This window comes from Rattus norvegicus, chromosome 3 (assembly GCF_036323735.1).
Source record: "Rattus norvegicus strain BN/NHsdMcwi chromosome 3, GRCr8, whole genome shotgun sequence".
In the NCBI taxonomy this organism is placed as follows: domain Eukaryota; kingdom Metazoa; phylum Chordata; class Mammalia; order Rodentia; family Muridae; genus Rattus; species Rattus norvegicus.
The window spans coordinates 82,984,786-83,005,964 of NC_086021.1; the positions used below are offsets into that span (position 1 = coordinate 82,984,786).

The 21,179-nt window shown below is 42.4% G+C and overlaps 1 protein-coding gene across 7 annotated transcripts in view; it reads right to left on the minus strand.

Annotated features, from left to right (window-relative positions):
- Positions 1-21,179, minus strand: part of Zfp385b (zinc finger protein 385B) — a 378,470-nt gene that overhangs the window by 222,399 nt on the left and 134,892 nt on the right. The window lies entirely within an intron of this gene.

The following is a 21,179-nucleotide window of genomic DNA, read 5'->3' on the forward strand; positions in this document are numbered from 1 at the left end:
CAGCCTCCACATTTGGCTGATTCCACAGTTAACAATTAAAAGGCCAAAGGAATTGAGAATTAATTTTTATCTCTAATAATAAAATGTTCACTGCACTGAATTTCTTGGTGCCAGCGTCATTGTCCTCCTAATTGAAAAGTGCAATCATTATATAGTCCTGCAGAAGGAGACGCAAAAGCCAAAACCCACCCGTGGACTGGAGCCTGATTGCGGAAACAGCAATCATCCTGACGAGAGTTTACCTCAAAGTGAATATATGTCCAATACCCAGAAAAATAGTAGGTGCTCTGAGAAAGGCCAGTCTCTTTTTCTCCCTTATGTGCTGAGAGAGGGTCTCTCACTGAACCTGGAACTACCTTTGTAACCGTCTGAGTGTCTCGTCTTGGAAGCCCAGAGTATTGGGGTTACAGCCCCACACAGCCATGCCTAGATCTTCATGTGGGTTCTGGGTCCTTGTGCTTTTACACTATCTATTCTTACTCCCTAAACTATCTCCCAGCTCACTTTTAATCTCCTTTTGAAGCAAACTGCGTTGAGCAAAAATACAGGACTGGTAGATTCCACGGTACTAACACGATTCCCTGTATTTTTATTGTGAGTTGGCATCAAAGGCTAACTTGCCCCAAAGCGAGGAACATGGGGAAGACTCCCACCTAGATGACGTCTAATAGCCGGGAAAGAGGTTAGACGTTCACCTCTTCCCTCCTTGGACTAGTCCTCCTTGCAGATATAAAAACACTTCCCCTTTGTGATGGTTAATTCTGATCATCTTGAGTGGACTGAGGAATGCCTAGCAGATTCAAAAGGGGTACTTTGGGGATGGCGATGGGGTGTCTCCAATGGCTGATTCCTAAGGCCTCTGACCTAACTAAGAGGGTTAATCCATTATGGGTTCAGAATTTAGATTGGCTTTTGGGAAGTAAGAACCAGAAGCTAAGACTGTTTGGAGGGCACAGGTACTAGGTGGGAGGCACCGTCTTAGGAACACCACGCATCCTGACCCTTCCTGTTAGGTAGCCATTCTGCTTCCTAGCCACCCTGATGGCTGTGTTCTTTGCTTCCTGTCTATCACTGGGACAACAGTGCCTGCTGCACACTTTCCCTAACCATGGGTGCAGAAGACAGAGCCAAAAGACCGTGGGTAAATGAGGCAAAAGAAATCTTCTCTTAAACTACTGTCCCAGGGTTTTGGTCACAGAGACAAAAGTAATGGATGCAGCTTTCCTTACTTGACACAAGGGTCAAAAGAAACGTTTCTATTGCAGTTGGGAGAAAGAACAATCCTCATTTCATAACACTGTCCCTTCCCCTAATCTGAACGGCGATCTCACTTTGAAAGCCAGTTGTGTTCATGTTGGTGTCCCCCTCACAGTTCTGTTGAGCACCAAGCTCTTCCCACCCCATCTCCTCTGCTTCCAGAGGCCTCTAGTGGGGTCCTGGGGTTTGAATCTTTCGAAGCCGCACATCATAGCTCACGTGTGTTCTGCGTGACAGTCTTTGAGCAAGCGAGGCTCCAGGCTGAGAGATCCAGTTCCTGTGTCCTCTCTGAGTGAGTGGCTCGGCTAAAGTGACACTGTTAGGAGAGGTTAGCCAGAATGTGGAGTGACATTAGCAACTGACTTGAGGAAAGGATGGCCCAAAAGTGTTGTTCCAAGCAACACCACTTTTCTTACATTTTTGAGTCTCAAACCTGTGGAGTGGGGTCGTGGAAAGACAGAAGGGCAAAGAACACTAAGGACTGTCTGGTAGGTAGAACAATGTAAGACTGTCCTTGACATTAATACCACAGCTCCCAGATTGTCTTTTCATAAAATTGAGTAAAACAAAGTCTAAGCACTTTATAGAAAACCTCATTAGAAATTATCCAAGATATACATATATGCATATTAAAATTAAACATAATCCGCTAAAACTATGAGATTTCATCTGAAAAATTTAAATGCTATTAGAAAAATACAGCATAAAGTTTCCTAAAGCCAATGGATCTGTTTTATATGGGTTATTTCAAAACTTTCACATGTCTGCCAATACTCCTTGGAGTACTTAAGCCAAGTCTGTGTCACGGAACTACAATATCTCCTTTCAGTCGTTTCAATTATCTGTAGGCTGGCTTCACATTAGAGGTCACTATCCACAAATCCATCACAGCCACGAATTCTACCAATGCAGCATACTTTCCCTCCATCCTAGTGGATGTTGTTGGACATGATTAAGGCCATTGAGGATTCTCATGGGTGCTGGAGCAGACCACATACCCCACAACTCTCTATTTCAAGGGTGTAGTAGACAGGACCGTTGAGGCTGCACTTTAGCATCGGAGACTGACTAACTGGCATCTTTCAAGCTGAGTCTCAGCATGTCCTGTCATGTTGAAACTTGAACTCGGTCTGGAAGTTGTTTTATTTTTGTTTATGTGTGTGAGCATTTAACATGTACGCATGTGGTTTACCATATGCCTTCACTGCTTTCAGAGGCCATAAGAGGTGTCTGATCACCCTGGAATTGGAACGATAGGTGGTTGTGTGAGCCAACGTGTGGGTGCTAGGAGCAGAAGCCAGGTCCATTACAAAAGCAGTAAATACTCAACCACCGAGCTAACTCTTCATCCCCTGTTTTAAAATTATTTATTTTTGTTTGAAATTGCATATGTGTCTGTGTGTCTGTAGGTAGGTTTGTGCCCCTGTGTGACCTCATGCAGGCATTCAATCTCCTGCATCCTGAGTTATAGGCATTTATGGGCCTCCGCAAATGGATGCTCAGAACAGAACTCACCCCTTTGCAGGAGCAGCAAACACTATTAACAGATAAACCATCTTGGTAGCCCCATTGATATTTCCTTATTCCTTACAGATAATGTTCCTGCAGAACTATCCAGTTAATAAATATGAAGTGATGTTAATATTATGAATTTGTCTTCTTGTAATAAGGCAGAGATCAGGGAAGTACTGACAGTTCCTTAAATAAGATGTGAATACAGAGAGCCTAGGGTTCAAGGTACAGCTCTTATGCATGCTGGCTGTGTGGGCAGTAAGATATGGAATCCACTCTGAACTTCAGAATACTTACCCATAAAACGGCAGTAAAAATACTTACAAGTTTAGCAGAAAATAGAAGGTGACTTATGCATGTTAGTGCAAGTATTTTTAAAGTATCTGTTCAACTTCTGCAAACTATGTCACTGCTTTACAAAAGGGGCATGAACAATATAAGCTCTATATAAGACATATATGACATATATCACACACACATACACACACACACACACACACACACACACACACATATATATATATATATATATGAGACTCTATATAAGCTCTCTATTCCTTCACTTATAGAGTGGGGCTTGCAGCACCTCTCCTACAGATATGACATGAACACCAGTAGGTCTTTCTTATGCCTACACCGCTAAGAAGGGTTCTGCTTCCTTGAGTTCATTTTGTTACCCTTTTCTTCCCTCTAAGAGGGCTTTGTCACAAGGCAAGTTGCTTTTATAATATAGAAATAAAAGAGAAGGTAGAAAACGGAGAGATCTTTGGGTTGCTGACAGAGAGAGTTGGGAAAAGACCAGAAACAGGAAGTCTCTGGAGTTTGGGAATACACTAAGGAAACAGAATTTCCTGAAATGTTGTGTTGTTTCACACATAGTTCTGACTAGTCAGGAAAATCAAGTAAAAATCTCTCACTGTCACAGGATGTTCTATGAGTGCCCACATAACTCTAAGGCTGGACCAATTGTGCTTTCAATAGTGGGCACTGAAGAACGCTTCCTACATGTCTTTGAAAACTACAATATATTGCTACAAACTTTTATTACCATGCTATACAATGCATCTTTTGAGTGTAATTCTATTTAACTGAAGTTTCATATTATTTGACTCTCCTCTTCTGACTCAGCCATGGTGTCCTAAGATACTTATATCTGTGACAAAATTCAATAGAAGCACCTTAAGGAAGAGTTTATTTTGATTCACAGCTTAAAGCAACTTGCTGGGAAGCCATGGTGGGGAGCCTGAGGCTGCATCCACAATCAAGAAGCAGAGAGCAATAAGTCATTTTTGTTCTGTTTTATACAGTGTGGGTTCCCAGCCCAGGGAATGGTGCCACCCACAGTGGCTAGGTCTTCCCATTTCAAGTCACCTAAATCAAGATAACTCCCACACATACATGTCTAGAGGCCCATCTCCCAGGGGATTCTAGATGTCATCAAGTTGAGTATTGAGAGTAATCATTACATTCATGGAACCGTGATAAACACTCACATTTTCCTGACAATTAAAAAAAAAGATTAAAAATTATTGTCTGGATTCTGAGCCCTGTGTTTTATTCTAACAACCAACCTACAAATATATGTAGAACACTAAGAAAGTTTGCCCTCCATATTCCCAGTTACCCCATACATGTTTTCTGCTCACCACAAATCAGAAATATTCTTACTGCCCCATCTGGGGATCCATCCCATATGCAGCCACCAAACCCAGACATTGATGAAGCCAAGAAGTGCTTGGTGATAGGAGCCTGATATAACTGTCTCCTGAGAGACTCTGCCAAAGCAGATGCAGATGCTTGCAGCCAACCATCAGACTGAGCACAGGTCTCCCAATGTAGGATTTGGGGGAAGGACTGAAGGAGCTGAAAGGGCTTGCAACCCCAGAGGAAGAACAACAATATCAACCAACCAGCTCCCCCAGAGCTCCCAGGGACTAAATCACCAACCATGGAGCACATGGACAGACCCATGGCTCCAGCTGCATATGTAACAGAGGATGGCCTTGTCACATCAGTGGGAGGGGGAGCCGTTGGTCCTGTGAAGGCTTGATGCCCCATCTTGGGGAATGCTAGGGAGGTGGAGCAGGAGTGGGTAGGTGGGGGAGCACTCTTGTGGAGGCAGGGGGATGGAGGATGGAAGGGAGTTTCAGAGGGGAAACTGGGAAGGAGGATAACATTTGAAATGTAAATAAACAAAATAACCACGAAAAAAATGAAAGAAAAAAAGCAAAACTTGAATTTTTTGAAGTCAAATGTCAATCACGATACCAACTTCACACAAATGAAAGAGACATGTAAGTAGACAGGAGAGTCTCCTACCATTTCAAAGATCCTAGACCCCCTTAGCTCTCACTATTCACGATCTTGTTGAGCCCTGTCTCTTTCTTGACTATGCAATCAGGTTCTGACAGGTGTGCTTGATCTGAGCACATGCAGGCTTTCCTTCTAGCCACTATTCCACAACGTGAAACAACTATTGTTACAACGCTTATACAATGTCACATGTTATAACTGACCTAGAGATTAAAGTGTACAGGATTATACACGTACGTTGTACATAAACACTTTGCCATTTTTGTATAAGAGGTTTGAACATCCATCTGCTTTGGTACCTTCCGGGAATTCTGGGACCAAAATCCATGTAGATACCAATAGCTGATTGTGTGTGTGTAGAGAATTCTTCCTGGGCTCTGGGGCAATAAAAAAGATTCCTGGGACATTGCTCCAAACTTCATTGAGATTCTACATTATTGTATATCTGCAGGATGGCATATTATATTTATGCTTCAAGGAATAATAAACTGAATATAAGTGATTTTTTTAAAAAGCCATTGGAAAGGGTCTGCTAACTTCTTAGGAGAACGATTATTCAAAGGAAACACCATAAAGAGTCCAACATTTCTTATATTTATATTATTGCAAATATGTATTTGCACTATTATATTACTCTATATCTATATTCTCTCTCCTCTACCCAGAGCCATTGCTGGGAGACTAGTACTGTGGACTGAAACAGTGGGCCACATCTTTTCTAGCTTCTCATCCGTCACTCTTAGTCCCCAACAAGATGTTGCAATGGTATGGAGATGGCCAAATGTGTGTTTGTTTGGCCCTGGACCTTAGGTTTGCACCTAGCTACCAGCAGCAATTTGGTTGTATGTGATCTGGAAGAGAGCAGCCCCTTACCTCATCATATACTAATGGCACCTCCCTACAGTCCTGTGCTCCTGCAGAAGCCAGATGCTGCTGGTCCCTAGCCTTCTACACTCTTCCACTAGCTCCCTTAACCCTAGGAATACCTTTGAAAACACTACCTTTACTATGTTCCCATCAGCTGGTCTACATACATCATCAACTACCTGTCCAGATGTTAACTGATTGGCCCAGATAAGGTGGTAACAGCACTGTATGAAAATGCAGAAGAAGCCTCCCACCCTTGTGAATAAGGCAGAAGAAAGATGAAAAGTATGAGAATGGGGAGACGGCATTAATGACCAGGATCAGAGGCTACCTAATATCTTCATGTGAGCTCAGAGTTAGATTCATATTATATGATACACCTGTAATTATTTTCAGTTGCTTTAAAAATCAAAGCCCATGTACTTTTGGAATTCTATAATTCTAAGAAGAAGCTGCTATGCGGTACTGCAGCACGGACTCAAGTTTAAATTCCATTTTCCTAACACTGTCAACTTACTACTTCCTTCCCCATACCTCAGCGTCCTCATTTGGACAAGGAGAGCCACATGCCTTCGTCTCTGGGCTCATGGCAGCAGGCTTGCTACAGGGACTCCGGAAAGCTGGCCTCGCTGTCTCCATACTTCACCAAATCCTTTCTGGTCACAAGTCTCACTTTCAAGAATGCTAACATGAGCGCCACTTTATCAAAGGGTGGTTAAGTCTGGGAGAGCCCCATCAGCTCTCCCCACTGATGTAAATTTGGATGAAGATGAGGGTGAGGCTGGTGAACCCCACCTGTCCTCACCGCGGCACCCGCCAGCAAGACTCCAGCAATCAGCAACTCTGTCATGTTTCCCCCTGGTAAGAAAGGAGCGCCAGAGTGATTTTGCTCCGAAATATATTCCGAATCACATCAGTTTTGTGCTACACTCTACACTTTAAATGCTCAAATTATTAATCAGCTAAAGTCCTGAGAATTACTCTTCAAAATTCTAATGAGCTGGTGATGTACAACTGACAACATGCATAAAAGCTCCACTTTCCACACCTTTACCCAGCCTTTGCACCCTATTCACCAAGGCGAACGTTCTTGACACATTTACTCAAGATCTGCTGTGCTGAGAGAAATACTGTAATCCTTTCTATCTGTTCCTATATTTACGAACAAGTATCGAAATGTCAGCTCTGTTCATTACTGTGCAGAACGCTCCTTAAGGTTTTTAACTATCACCTCCGTTCACTCACCCAATAACTACGTATAGTCAGGGCCATGCACGGATGGCAGTTTCCCATAAACAACAACTAAGACGCCCACTGGAGCTCATGCTAATGGAGCCTGCCTTCCAAACACAAGGGAAACAGAGCTCAAGGGGTGCTTCTCATCTGTATCACCTTACTAAAAAGCTCTGAAATGTTTACACTTAAATGTAGATAAAATACAGGGTGTCCGATTAAATGTGGATTTCAAATCAACAACACGTAATTTTCACGTGTAAACATGTTATATACTGTACTTGATTACCAGTGCCTACTGATGTTATTTCTGTTGGTATGAAATTTAATTGGAACTGGGCATTCTGTTTTGCATTTGCTCTATTTCGAAGTGCTAAAGAGGTCAGCACTGTGCTCCTGACTACTCAGTGACTGTGTACAGAATTTGCTTCCCTCTCGGAGGGTAGGAAGGAGATAACAGGAGACAGCACACTTGTAACCAGAGGCCCACCCTGCCCAGGGATATACAATTAGTTAACAGGAGCTGGGGGACCTGTATTTATGTTTGGTGATGCAGAAGTTGTTCATGCTTCTCTAAGAAGCCCTAATTAAATTCACCGGTTCACCAAGCTACAGTTGGGTGAATCGTTGCTTTGGTCTGTGGTTGATACTTTATCTGAGGTGAAGAGATGTTACTTCACAGCCAGTCAAGAGACGCTAACACGAGGATCTCACATTTCAGCGGCAGCTTGCTTCCCAGTATGCTTTCCTATGCATGATTGCTACATCAATTTCTCTCCTGTGTTTCCTTCAAAAACTTGGTGCTGGAGTTGTAAAAATAAAATGTTCCTTCTCTACCTGTCTGAGCACTCTCAGGCCCCGCAGAGAATTCTTTTCAGTGAGAGGAAGTCTTCTCTATCTGTGAAGGTTTGCCAGGGGTTACAACAGCACGTGCATCTCTCCTGTGCCTCACAAAACTTCCCCCATATCCTTTCAGCATCTAGAGGAGCAAACATCTGTTTTCTCTGTGACAAACTCTACTTCTGGCTTCTGTGCTCAGAGGAGTAAACTGCAAAGCTGGTCCACATCGGCCTTGGCTACCAGGAACGGAACACAGGTATCCGTTGCCGGGAGCCTGTTAGATGACGACTGTGCCATCTCAGGTTACACCTGAGATCTATTCAACAGGAGCCTGCCTCCTTCAGTTTGAGGAGCTCTGAGCATTGAGGAGTTAGAGCATTTCAACTCTGATAGGATTTTTTTTTTTTTTTTGTATTTTCTGACTATATCAGAAGTGGTCAGTGTAGTATACATTTATAAGAATGTCCCAGAAACTGTCTTCTAGCCTTGATAGGGCCGAGCACAGCTGCAGGATAACATGCATCCCCTTGGAGAAACAGGGTGGCTTCCATTTGTGACTCTCCTTCCATCCACCCAGCAAGCTCCATTTTGGAGTCGCTCCTGGATTCTGAAAGCATCAGCCGGCTAGGATGCGGAGTGACCAACCTCAGTGAGAAGGAAACGGAGGCCAGGTACTATGTCTCAGAGCTAAGTGAGCAGTAGGGAGAGATGAAATCATGGTCTCTAGCTCTCTCTGCACAGCTAGGACCAAATACACTGACTCATCTTGGAAACACTGAGAATAATGCAATGATTAATTATTCCTAATACAGGGAGGCTTAATGAGTAATTTGAAAAGCATCTCCTAATTTCAAAGTTCTCGGTGCTTGGTAATAAATGAAAGCAATCCAGAACTTCAATGGCTGCACCTCTTACATGCTGGTTTACTCCGCAGAAGTAGCTCCTGGAGCTGAGAGGTGTATAATATCTTTTTAAAACTGTTTATAAAATAATTGCAGGTACCAAAAGATTGACAGAAGCTACAAAGCTTTCACTGCCTGTCTCTGTAAACAGACATTTTGTCCGCACGTCCCTGTGGGCCCAAGGACAAAGAACAACAAACATGAAGACAGGCTTCTGTCTGGGCTGTAATATTCATCTGTGGATAACAGTAAATGGACAGAAAAGAATTCTGTTCTACCTTGAATCCTTGAGTCATGTATAATTCTTGAGTCATGATATTTTGCAAAGTCAAAAACTAAAAGCATTGTGCCTGTTTTTTTACAGTATCATCCCAAACATGAGTGACCATATAAAACATACGAACACAGCAATTCAGAACGCAGTTACATTCAAATGGGGCAATTATCTGTTTTCATGCCAGATTTAAGGGTGGGAACCCAAATCAATAGCCAATTAAATGACTTTTAAGAAACTGTGGTAGGGAGCTGGAGAGATGGCTCAGTGCTTAAGAGCACTGACTGTTCTTCTAGAGGTCCTGAGTTCAATTCCCAGCAACCACATGGTGGCTCACAACCATCTGTAATGAGATCTGATGCCCTCTTCTGGTGTGTCTGAAGATAGCTACAGTGTACTCACATACATAAAATAAATAAATTTTTTTTTAAAAAAAGAAAGTAGCTGTGGTAGTTAGAATATATTTAAATGTTTAGTCACCAAGGAGTGACACTATTTTTAAGCATTAGAAGAATTAAGAGGTGTGGCCCTGTTGAAGGGAGTATGTTTTTGAAGTTTCAAAAACCCATGCCGTGGGGTTGGGGATTTAGCTCAGTGGTAGAGCGCTTGCCTAGGAAGCGCAAGGCCCTGGGTTCGGTCCCCAGCTCCGAAAAAAAGAACAAAAAAAAAAAAAAAAAAAAAACCCCATGCCGTGTCCTGAATCTCTCTGTATCTATGGATCCATAGAACCGTCGGGTATTGCTCCTGCACCTGCCTGCGTGCCGCCATGCTCCGTGCCACGATGATAAGGAACTACACTTCTGAAACTGTTAAGCAAGCCCCCAATTAAATGCATTCTCCTACAAGATTTCCCTTGGTCATTGTGTCTCTTCACAGCACTAGAACTCTGATTGACACAGACAAGTGAGGAAACGTTTTCTTTTTTTTTTTTTTTTTTTTTTTTGGTTCTTTTTTTCGGAGCTGGGGACCGAACCCAGGGCCTTGCGCTTCCTAGGTAAGCGCTCTACCACTGAGCTAAATCCCCAGCCCCGAGGAAACGTTTTCTTAAACATCAAATTACTTCTTTATTTTCATGTATTTAGTGTGTGCGTGTGAGACTGACTCGTGGAGGTCCGAAGAAAACTCAACTGAGTCCTTCTCTTCTTCTACTGTTGGATTCGGGGGCTCCAACTTAGGTAGGTCATCAACATGGATAGAAAGCACCCTTACCCACTACGCCATATTGAGGGCTCCAACGTCGTCGCCATTGTCGTCATCGTCATCATCATCAAATTCTTTAAAGGACTTTATCACCCATCATTGTGAACCTACAGCTAAGCTGACTTGTAGCCGGCTAACTTACAGCTGTGTAGCTAGTTGTGATCAGGTCCTATGTCCACTGATAAACTTTACTTGAAAGAGTTATGCAGTTATACAGTTAGAGAAACCCAACCGACATCTTTGGAATTGATGATTGTGAGATGGCAGGCCTACAACTGCATTGGAAATAATCCTGAATGGCTCTCGGCTGCATTGTCCCCCGCCTCAGTTTTGTTTTTCTGTTTTTGTTTGTTTCGTTTTTTGTTTTACCATGGCTTTACTTCACTGGAGTAATTGTAGAAGCAGGAGTCACTAGTTCCACAAGGTATGCAACTGACTTGTTACTATACATGCTCGAATTCTTTAGTAGAAGATACAAAGTCGCCATGAACTGGCAGGAACTTGTCTGTTAAATCACGTCCTGAGAACACTGACTTAGAGACACACTGCTTCAGCAGCTGGAATTGAACAAAATATTCTGGGAAATCTGAATCCAGGAAGTTGTAAGCTTTTGATTGAAGCCATCTGCGAGCTTTAGTTATCTTCCCACCCTCTGACTCATCCTTTTTCACAAACTTGGTTATGTTACTTTACTGTCTCCTGACTATTGCTTTCTGTCTGTGGCTAACTGGGGTGGTTAGTGGCCGTGGGCTATGATGCCCCTGAAATCACAAGTAAGAGTCGCCACAGATTCATAGGTCAGGGAGGTTGACTCTACCCATTTACTGATCCTTTAATAAAGTACAACCAGAGCTATGTGAGAGTTAGTAGAAGATTACCCACAAATATATCAAAGTAACTAAAACTCTGTCATGAGAAAACAGGTGTTAATTGTCATAATTTTGGATTAAGTGGAGAATTCATACACCAAAGGAAAAAAAGGAACAGACTTCATAATTTAAAAATGTCAGGCTTTGAAGGACACTATTAAGAAAGTGAAATGGAACCACAAAGTGGGAAGAATATTTTCAAATTCTATTTTTACAACCCTACATCTGATAGAACTAAAATATCCAAAGAACTCAAAGTCAGACTCCAAACAACTAAATAACCCTATTTAAAAATGGGGTTTGAATTGGAAGTCCCAGAAGCAATGGCTTTCCAGGCTTGGCTGCACGAACCCACAAACCAGCACTAGTGGCCAGAACTCAGCTGGGACAACAAACTTCCTGCTTGGTGAGAGGCCCTACCTCCATGCAATAAGGTAGAGAGTAACCGAGGATGACACCCAAAGTCCTGCTTTGGCCCTCACTTGTGCACACAAGAGGGCACACACCTCTGCACATTGAATTGTGTGCATCCCACTCCCACAATATACCATACACATATGCACACGAGTGGAGAAATTATTTGAATAAATGTTCCCCTAAGTCTGATAAACAAAAGTTTAAAAAGCACATGAAAAAATGATGGACACTGGCCATTTGGGTCATAAAAATGAAAATCCCACAAGAAATGCTATTTCCCAGCCACTAAGATGGGGAGTCGGTAATTTGATAATGGTAAGAGATGTTGATCCTCTTGTACTCCCAGGATCAATGTAAACTGGTGCCATCGCTTTGATAGAAGTGATTCATCAGTCAATTAGTCATAGATTTACTCTGTAACTGGGAATGCTCCTCCTAACTATATACTCAATAGAAATTATAATACGAATACATGTAAGCAGTATTTACATCAGCCCGAAGGCTCTTCCAGCCAATAGATAATGTACCAATCAACAGACAGATGAATGATCAAAGGTGATAAAAACTGTTGAGTGGAATATTATTCAGCTATAAAGAGAAAGAACTGTAGTACTACAAGTACTGCTACGGCATGGGTAAGCCTTGAAATACAAAACTAGGCAATTCAAGAAGTCAGTCATCCAAGAATTACATATTGTATCATTCTATTTATTTGACAATCCAGAATAAAGAACTCTGTAAAAAGCAGGCTATGTTTGAACAAGCCCATGAGCCAACAGGACTGGCCTCCTAACGTGTGGTTCATGGAGTGCCAAGAGCATCCAGAAGGGAGAAATCCTCAAGCTACATTCATTTTTAATCGACTATTCAATAAACATTGCTTTACAAAACTGTACAAAGAAGCTCTTTTCTCCTCAGCACACCATTTATGCGCAAGCATTAATTTTTTAGTACATAGGGGACAATTGGTCCAGGCTCTGCTTTGTGTACCAAAGTGTATGCTTGTGCCAAGTCTCCAATGTGCATGGTATCTGCGAATAGCCTAGACACATCCTCCTACATACTTTCAAGCCTTTCTAGGTTATTTCTAACCCATGTACAATATAAACAGTTGCCGTCCTGTACTGCTTAGGGAACACGAGGGGAAAGCCATTCCATATGTAGTCACCTCAAGTGACGTGTTTTCCTACAGATTCTGTTGATCCTCAATTGGCTGGATCTAGATGTGGAATTCACAGATGTGGAAAGCCAACAATACTAGCTAAAGATCCGATAGAACTGAACATCTATTTATGGATTTTAAAAAGTCAGTATGACTCTTCTTTTAAATTAAGATGTTCTCAGACATGGGGCCATCCACTTGCCTTAAAACGACTCTGTGAATAAGGAAAGGAAGACAGAAAATGACAATCACTGTGCCCATATTTGGTACAGCACCGACAGAAAGATTGCACCAAGGTCCAGGAAGAACCAAAGACCTTCACAGTGTCAACCTCCCATACTGCACCTAAATGTAAAATTTCAGTGCTTTCAAGACCTCTCAGGATCGAGGAGTCTCTAATGAATTGGGATTAAGTGTCTTACTGCAAGGTGTCAGATTCTATTTTTATATAAATTTTATTTTCCTTGAATATTTTATGCATTTACATTTCAAATGTTATCCGCTTTCTCCCCTCTCCCATGTCCCCTCCCCTTCCCCTGATTCTATGAAGATGCTCCCACTCCCACCCATTCACTCCAACCTCAGCACCCTGGCATTACCCTACATTTCTGGAAACGAGTCTTTACAGGACCAAGGGCTTCTGCTATTGATGTTAGACAATGCCATCCTCTGCTACATATGTAGCCACATGGGTCCCTCCTTGTGTACTCATTGGTTGGTGGTTTAGTCCCCGGGAGCTCTGGTAGGGTCTGGTTGGTTGATATTGTTGATCTTCCTCAGATTCTATTCTTTCCATGAACATGAATATGTGTATCATTTTCTCTCTAAATAACTGATTTTGAGGAACAAAACCAAAACATTTGTTAGCACGACTTATTACATAGCTAGCTATGACTACAAGCTAAACCTTCTGGCTTCTTGAAGTTCTACTGGAAACCACAAGATCGCTATCCACGTTATAATGTTAAGTTGATTCTCTTCAGAAGAATTTATATGGTCCTTTCTTTTCTCTGTGGATTGAAACAGATTCTCATAAATCTATGAGTCAGACACCTGAACTCTAAAAGGAATGGAAGAATATTAAAAAATATATAGTAATAAGATAAACATTGACTTATATGAAGATGGTTTAGCAAAACCCCCAGTAAGGAGTGACAGTTTGTCAATTGAACACAAGCTATTCCTCAGTAAAATGTGGCTAAGCATCAGGTATAGTAAAAGGAAATTAGAGCGTGTCTGTCTTAAAGGTCTTAAGTTGAATTTTTAGAATAACCATCACACCGGCTGGAGATTCCTGAAGATCAATTATTATTTTCCAACTCTGACATCTTGCAAAAGCTCTTTAGCACCTGGGAGGACAGTATAACTAACAGTGTCTCATATATTCCAGGATCATTTATTCAGATCAAATATCCACTTTTACATCAAGGGTAACTACTACTTCATAAAAGAGGTGTGTAATATATTACCTAGAAATGAATGTTACATATTTATAACTCCGGCTGGTAAATCCAGCCACGCTATTATTATGCCATTAAACCAGAGGTATAGAGACTCGAAAAGGAGAGGGAGCACAATAAAAGCACTTTATTCCACACATAATACCTGAAATTCAATCTAATACAACTCCCCAATACCAGAAGCTTAATGTTTATGGTCTGATTGAATAATCTTCTCCTTTGACTAAAAGTCAATAAAAAGTCATCTCTAAACTTTCTAGTCAAGCTAGAAACCATTACATTATATAAGGTCATGAAGTTAAGCATAAAATCAAAGCGTGTTCTCAGATCTCTGCCGGCTAGGGCCGCAGTGTTTCTTAACTACATCCCAATGTGGGTTTCAGCATTTTTCACGGTTTCGAAATCGGACCAGTGTTTATGGTAATGCGTTTAATTGCATATTCATATTGTACTTAGAGTTATTTTAAGGAAAATAATGTTTTCGAACAATGTCATAAATACACTGGAATGCCCTCTCAGTATGGAGGAGGCATGTTTGAAAATTATGTTGTAATAGAATATACACAACCCACATCTGCTATCTGAACCGTGTCGGAGGGCGAAGGCACTCGTACGTTGATGCTGGTGCCCAGCCATCACCACCATTCATCCCCCCACAAAATGAAATTAAATGTCCATTAAACAATACCACTCCCCCTTTCCTCCATGAGGAGGAAATTTAAATAACATGTTTCTCCAAAACACACGCTCAAAACACGGAAGTGCATTCGAGCAGAAATCCTCGCTGTATAAAGTCTAGCATTTCTGCTTTTCACCTTGGAATCGGAGACTGAACATGGCCACTGAGTCATGTGTCCTCATTACCGGTGCATGCCGTCATGGGCTTGTCTGTCCATGCTACACAACAGCTTTGCGTTTTGGATTCGGGTTATGTGCCTATTTCTAAGTCGATGGAAATACTACAGCATAAATTCTCTTGTGGTTGAATAACCCAGGCTTTGGGCGCTAAACTCCTCCTGCAGTCTGGAACCACTGGCTGTCTTCTTCCCCCTTTGGCCTCCAGAGCGCTCAGGTTACAGGTGTGGGCCACCGCGCCCGAGTCACGATTCCCACTTGTAGCAAAGGATCTGAAATATGCACGGGGCGTGCATTTAAAATAGGACATGGCCAGCTAGCGTGCCCACACGACATCACTGATCAGGGGAAGATGCTGTTTGTCTAGTTTTCCTTGAGGTGTCTACACGAACACACAGGGGTTCATGTATAATTTGTGACACTGCTAGCAGAGAAGGGGCATATATTTGTTGAGTAGACTCACACACATCAGAGAAAAAGACAGTACCAATAAAATTCCTTTAAAAAAAAATGGAAGGAAAAGGAATTGCTGGTTTCAATGAAGACTTGCTGAAACCGTGAGCATTTCAGCAAAGAACCCCTCGAAAGGCCCCGGGTCCACTGACTCTAATGAAGAGAAAAGCTGATGTCTCGCTTAAATGATCCTTCCCTGTTTACGCCACCCCCAATTTCTACAGCCCACGACTCTAAAATATAGCCTTGCGCTCTGAGCTAGTATCTGCTGACTGCCAGCTCATAGGCCACCTTCATTCCACCCAATTCCCAGGCCGCAGCTGACATGCTATGAAACCGTTCGCACCAGTTGTATCTCGAAGTCTGGGTGTGCCCCATTCACTCAGGGTAGCTTTTCCTCCTGACTCTCAAGCCTAAATGGCCCCATTTGCAGAACACGTAGCATGGTCCCACTGGCACACCATTGTTCCTTTCCAGTGCCGTTTTAGCTTTAGGGTCTGTGTCTCCGCCTGCAAATCCCAAAGATGCTCAGGGAAAGTCCTGGATGGCACAGCATGCTTGCGAGTGGAAGGCATGGTATGTCACTGCGGGGTGCTGAACAGACTCAGTCGGAGGAGTGTCTGGAGGAGGAAGCAGAGAGGACGTGGACTAGGTTTCGTGGTCATCCTGAGTGTCCTTCTAACAGCCCAGTCCATCAGCGTCAGCTTTCAAAACAAACTACAATTGACTGTAACTGCAGTCACTGTGTTAATTTTTAATTGTTATTACTATCGATGCGTCTTCTTCTAGGTTGTACGCTGAAGAATTTGGTGGGTGCAGTTTAGAAATACCCCGCTTCTCTCTCCAACTCGGTTTCTGACTGGAAGACTTCTTATTATCGATGAAAGCACAAGAATACATTAAGCTCCGCCTGGTTATGAATTCCCTTGGAATTATACTCTTTCTTTACTTGAATGTAGTCCCGTTTTAATATGCAATTCATTTGTAAACCCGAGAGTCCCATTGGCTTCTCAGACAATAGTAACAGCTAATGATTATTGACAGCTTAGGACGTGCTAGGAACTGTCCTAAGAGTCTTACATTAATTGTTCATTTAATCCACCCAACAATCCTCTGAGGTAGATTCTTTCCCTGCTTAACATGCAGTAAAAGAGATACTACAGAACTTACCCAACACCACCGCGGCCCCTTTCCGCGGTCTCCAGGCATAGTCCCGTGAGTTTTAAAGCTATGTTTTTGAGGGCATAAATGATCTGCTTTACAGGTCCCTCCATGGGCTTAAGAATTTGAAGAGCTGGGTGGAGGTGCCCAAGATGTTGGCCAGGTGACATTGCTGTGCTTCCTGTGCTAACAGCACGGACCTTTCCATTCAATGACTGATTTTCAAGTCAAGTTTTTCACATACGTTTTATAAGTCATTCACTGTCAGCCTTCATCGAAGGATCACTTAACTTGTATAACCCTGTCTAAGTGACTTCTCAGGGCTAAAGGTGAAATTGATGCATTCTCTGAGGGTAGGCATCTCTAACGCCCAGAAAATGATCTCTCTTTTGCTCCCCCATTTGCAAAGCATCCTGTGGAAAGGAGCAAGGAAAAGCTGAGCACTTTCCTGTCACAGAGATGAGTCCCCCATTTATAAACGGAACAAAGGGAGTAAATGCCAATTGTGTCTAATGTGTCAAGGACAGTTTTGCTACTTCAAGAGATTTTTACATTAAAAAAAGTAACCCTCACCGCATGACAGCATTCATCAAATTTCTTTCTTTTTTATTTCACAGGCATTGGTGTTTTGCCTGCGTGTATGCCTTTCTGAGGGTTTCAGTTTTTCTGGAACTGGAGTTGTAGACAACTGTGGGCTGCCATGTGGGTGCTGGGAATTGAACCCAGGTCCTCTGGAAGAACAAAGGAGTGCTCTTAACTGCTGAGCCATCTCTCCAGCCCCTCATCATATTTCTTATAAATAACCTCTGATGTATATTAAAGTGGAGATCGGTGTGAAAAATTTACAATTATGCTGTATTTTAAAACTTACGTTTCTGTAAGACTATTTTAAATAATGTAATCAAAGGAGAAAATGTCAACGGTATATTTTATTTTCACTTACAGTCAATAATTTACTCTAAAATTTGCATGTGAGATCTCAGTACCGAGAAGGGGAAGTATACAGAAGTTCCCACCCCTAACCAAGAAGCTATTTCCAAGAGATACCTGCTGGGAAGGGGGAAATCCACATTCTCAAGAGGGGTATCTTTGGGTATACTGACCACAGTCTGGGGCAGCCTCATGTCCAGAAATAGCTTTCTAACACGAAACAGATTTCATCCTATTTGTATGCATTTTCTTCTGTTTTTCGTTTTTTGTTTTTTGTTTTGGCTTATTGATTTTCATCGACTTATTTTGAATTTGTTGTTGGGTTTCTTTTTTGAGAGAAGAGAAAGAGAGACGAGAGGTGGGGAAAGGAATGACAAAATGTTTGAAAAAAATAAATAAAAAGCCAGCTTAAAATTCTATTCATCTATAATTCATTTACAGTCATTTGAATTCATCTGTAAGAAGGGATCTGGGTGCTAAGCAAATTCAGTTGCAAAACTCATGGAAATATTTTTACTGAGGTAGCATGGGTCTCAGACATTTTGTGACAGATTATTAAAATCAAATTTGTGTACTGTATGTGATATGCTTATTAAATGTGGCTAATTCCTGTAAGATGCATATGCAGATGAGTTTCATAAGCTGTAGTGACACAAATGCAATCAGAAACCCAGTGTTTCCACACAGGTAATTCTTTGTGACGTAAGTGCAACTAATGTGCCTAAGATGGGCCAGAAAGACCTCACTTCTGGGTAACAGGGGGGTTTCTTATTTTCATATTTTAGGCGATTCAAAACCTTGGTTGTTTTCTGTTCTGTTGTTTTCTATGTTCTGGCTCTTTCTTTCTTATCCCAAATATGGTCCATGAGCAAAACCAGAAAAAAAAAATCTAGCCACTGATGCATGTACGGAATGCAATTCCAGCCCTTGAGAGCTGATGCCAGAGAAATGTTACAAGTTCAAAACCATGCTGGGCTACAGAGTGAGACGCTGTCACATAAAAATGCAGGGGATGGGGAGGAAAAGGAAGGAAGGAAGGAAGGAAGGAAGGAAGGAAGGAAGGAAGGAAGGAAGGAAGGAATAAAATCTATAATCCAGTAATTTGCCACCACACTGGTTTTCTAAGCAACAATATTATGTGAATTCTGGAGAGTAGTGTTGTATAACAGTTTCCTCTGAGATTCAAACATTTCATCTAGCTGGGAACCTCCTTAAGAAGGGATTATAAACTCAAACTAAATTCAGGAAGTCCCTGAAATTGATCAGATTCACTAGGTCACTCCCTCCAGAAGGAGCAAGCCAAACTAAAGGCTCTCAGACTGGTCAAGCTATAATGAAGACAGATCAGATAAGCTGAGCTGCTAGAAAATATTTAGGCCAACTTAGACACTAGTAAGGAGTACTCTCCAGCCTGTTAAGCTGCCTGTAGTCTGTGCAGTGGGCTCCAGGTTCCAATTTTTGTGACCTCTCACTCACGCTGGGGTGGCATTTGGTGATGCATCTGTCTGAGTCATTTCTACTATCGGTAACCCTTCACTAAGTTGGACTTCAGTGGTATCTGCGGTTTGGTCTGTAGTGGGCTATCTGTGTTGGGTGAGTTGTCATGTGTGTTGCTTTAATCAGAAACACAGAACATGTGTTAGATTCTAACTGCTCACTTTCATACTCTTCAACACAATAGACAGAAGACTGTGATACAGGAGGTGGCTGGGAGTGTAGGTCAGTGGTAAAACTTGCCTAGCAAAACTTTCGTTTCTAGCATGGGGGTTGTTCCACGGGTGGGGATGATGTTTATCTTAAAAGCAAGAACACTAGTCTCCTTAATCTTTTAAACTATCACCACCATGCGTCTTGCTTGGGTCCTAAAACTCCAGCCACCTAATGTCAAAAGAAGTGCCACCTTAATTCCAGTGGTATACACCAGAGGTAAGGTTAGACTCTATTGATGTGGTCACACAGTTTGGCATTCAGAATGGAAATCATAAAATAATGTCCCTGCATAGATGTCTGTCATTCCCCCAAAGGCTTCCAAGCATAATGGATACAGCCATCCACATGTGTATGGGGGAGGTCAGCTCCCTCCAGTGAGACAAGCTGTGATTGGAGAATACACTCGAAACTGTAAGGCAAAGGAGCGGGCAGGGGCGAGTAAGAGAATGGAGTTGGAGCAACGCAAGCGACAGAAACGATTACCAACATGCATATTTATTGAGCACATGTGTCGACATGTGCTATTTCAGGAACATCTCACTTAGCTCCGTGACAATCTAAGAACTATGGTTTCTCCATTGTCCACACATAATGCAGCTGGACAAAAGCACTCTCGAATGTCTGCTCAGGAACATTTAGTTAGTGAACGACAGAGATAAGCTTGGAAACCAACAGCCTGTTTTGTTTTTAATCATGCAGGGGTCTTCTTAACCAAGGTAACAGGAGAGGACTTGGGTAAAGGTATGGGATCAGATGGCAGGGTTGGGGAGGTGGCAGGTGGGGGATGGAGTGAGAGGGGACTGAGAGAAACTACTGGAATTGGGGGGCGGGGAGGCACTGGTGACAACACGGAAACCTATTGTAGTGCAAAGTTTCTGGGATCTACTTGGGTGACCCTGGCAAAGACATCTAGCAATGGGGGATAGAGAGGCTGAGCCAGAAATCTTCCTTAACCAGGCAGGGATTCCGGTGGAGGGATTGGGACATCAGTCCAGCCACAAAACACTCAACCTACAATGTGTCCTGCCTACAAGATCTGCTTGGGTAATGGTGGTGCAGAACTTGTAGGGGTGGCCAGCCAATTACCAGTTCAACTTCACGTCCACACCAGGAGAAGGATCCCATGACCAATACTAGAGGGGTTCCCACGTGAGGAAAAGAACCAGAGAATACATAGCCCAGAGACATGGGATAGAACTAAGCACAACTGGCAGGGGAAAAAAACTAATGAAATGGTTCCTAACGATATTCTACTGTACTCAGATCAGTGCCTAGCCCAGTTGTCATCGAGAGGTTTTGTTCGACAGCTGATGGGTGGATATACAGACACCCACAGCCATACATTAGGCGGAGCTCTGGCTATTCCACAGAAGAGGAGGGCTTGTAGGAAGGAGTTGGACTGAGGACACCAGTGGAACATGTTCTACAGACTCGAATAAGCCCGGCTCCCAGGGGCTCTCGGAGACTGAGGCAATCATCACAGAGCCTGCATGGGTGCACTATGTCCTCCGCATATATTGTGGTTGTGTACCTTGGTGTTCCTGTGGGACTCCCAATGCCCAAGGCCTTTTGAAATAAAACCAGTTAAGAGTCTACAGTAATTAAAATATAATGGCCAGAATATGTAAGGACCATTTCTTTGCCTCTTGGGATAAAATATTAAATTGAGGTTGATAAGTGGGAAAAAAATCCTCATTTGCTTCCCTTACTTTAGGAGGATAAGTAATGAGTTAATTATCATTGAAACCTGTTTATTCTTGCTTT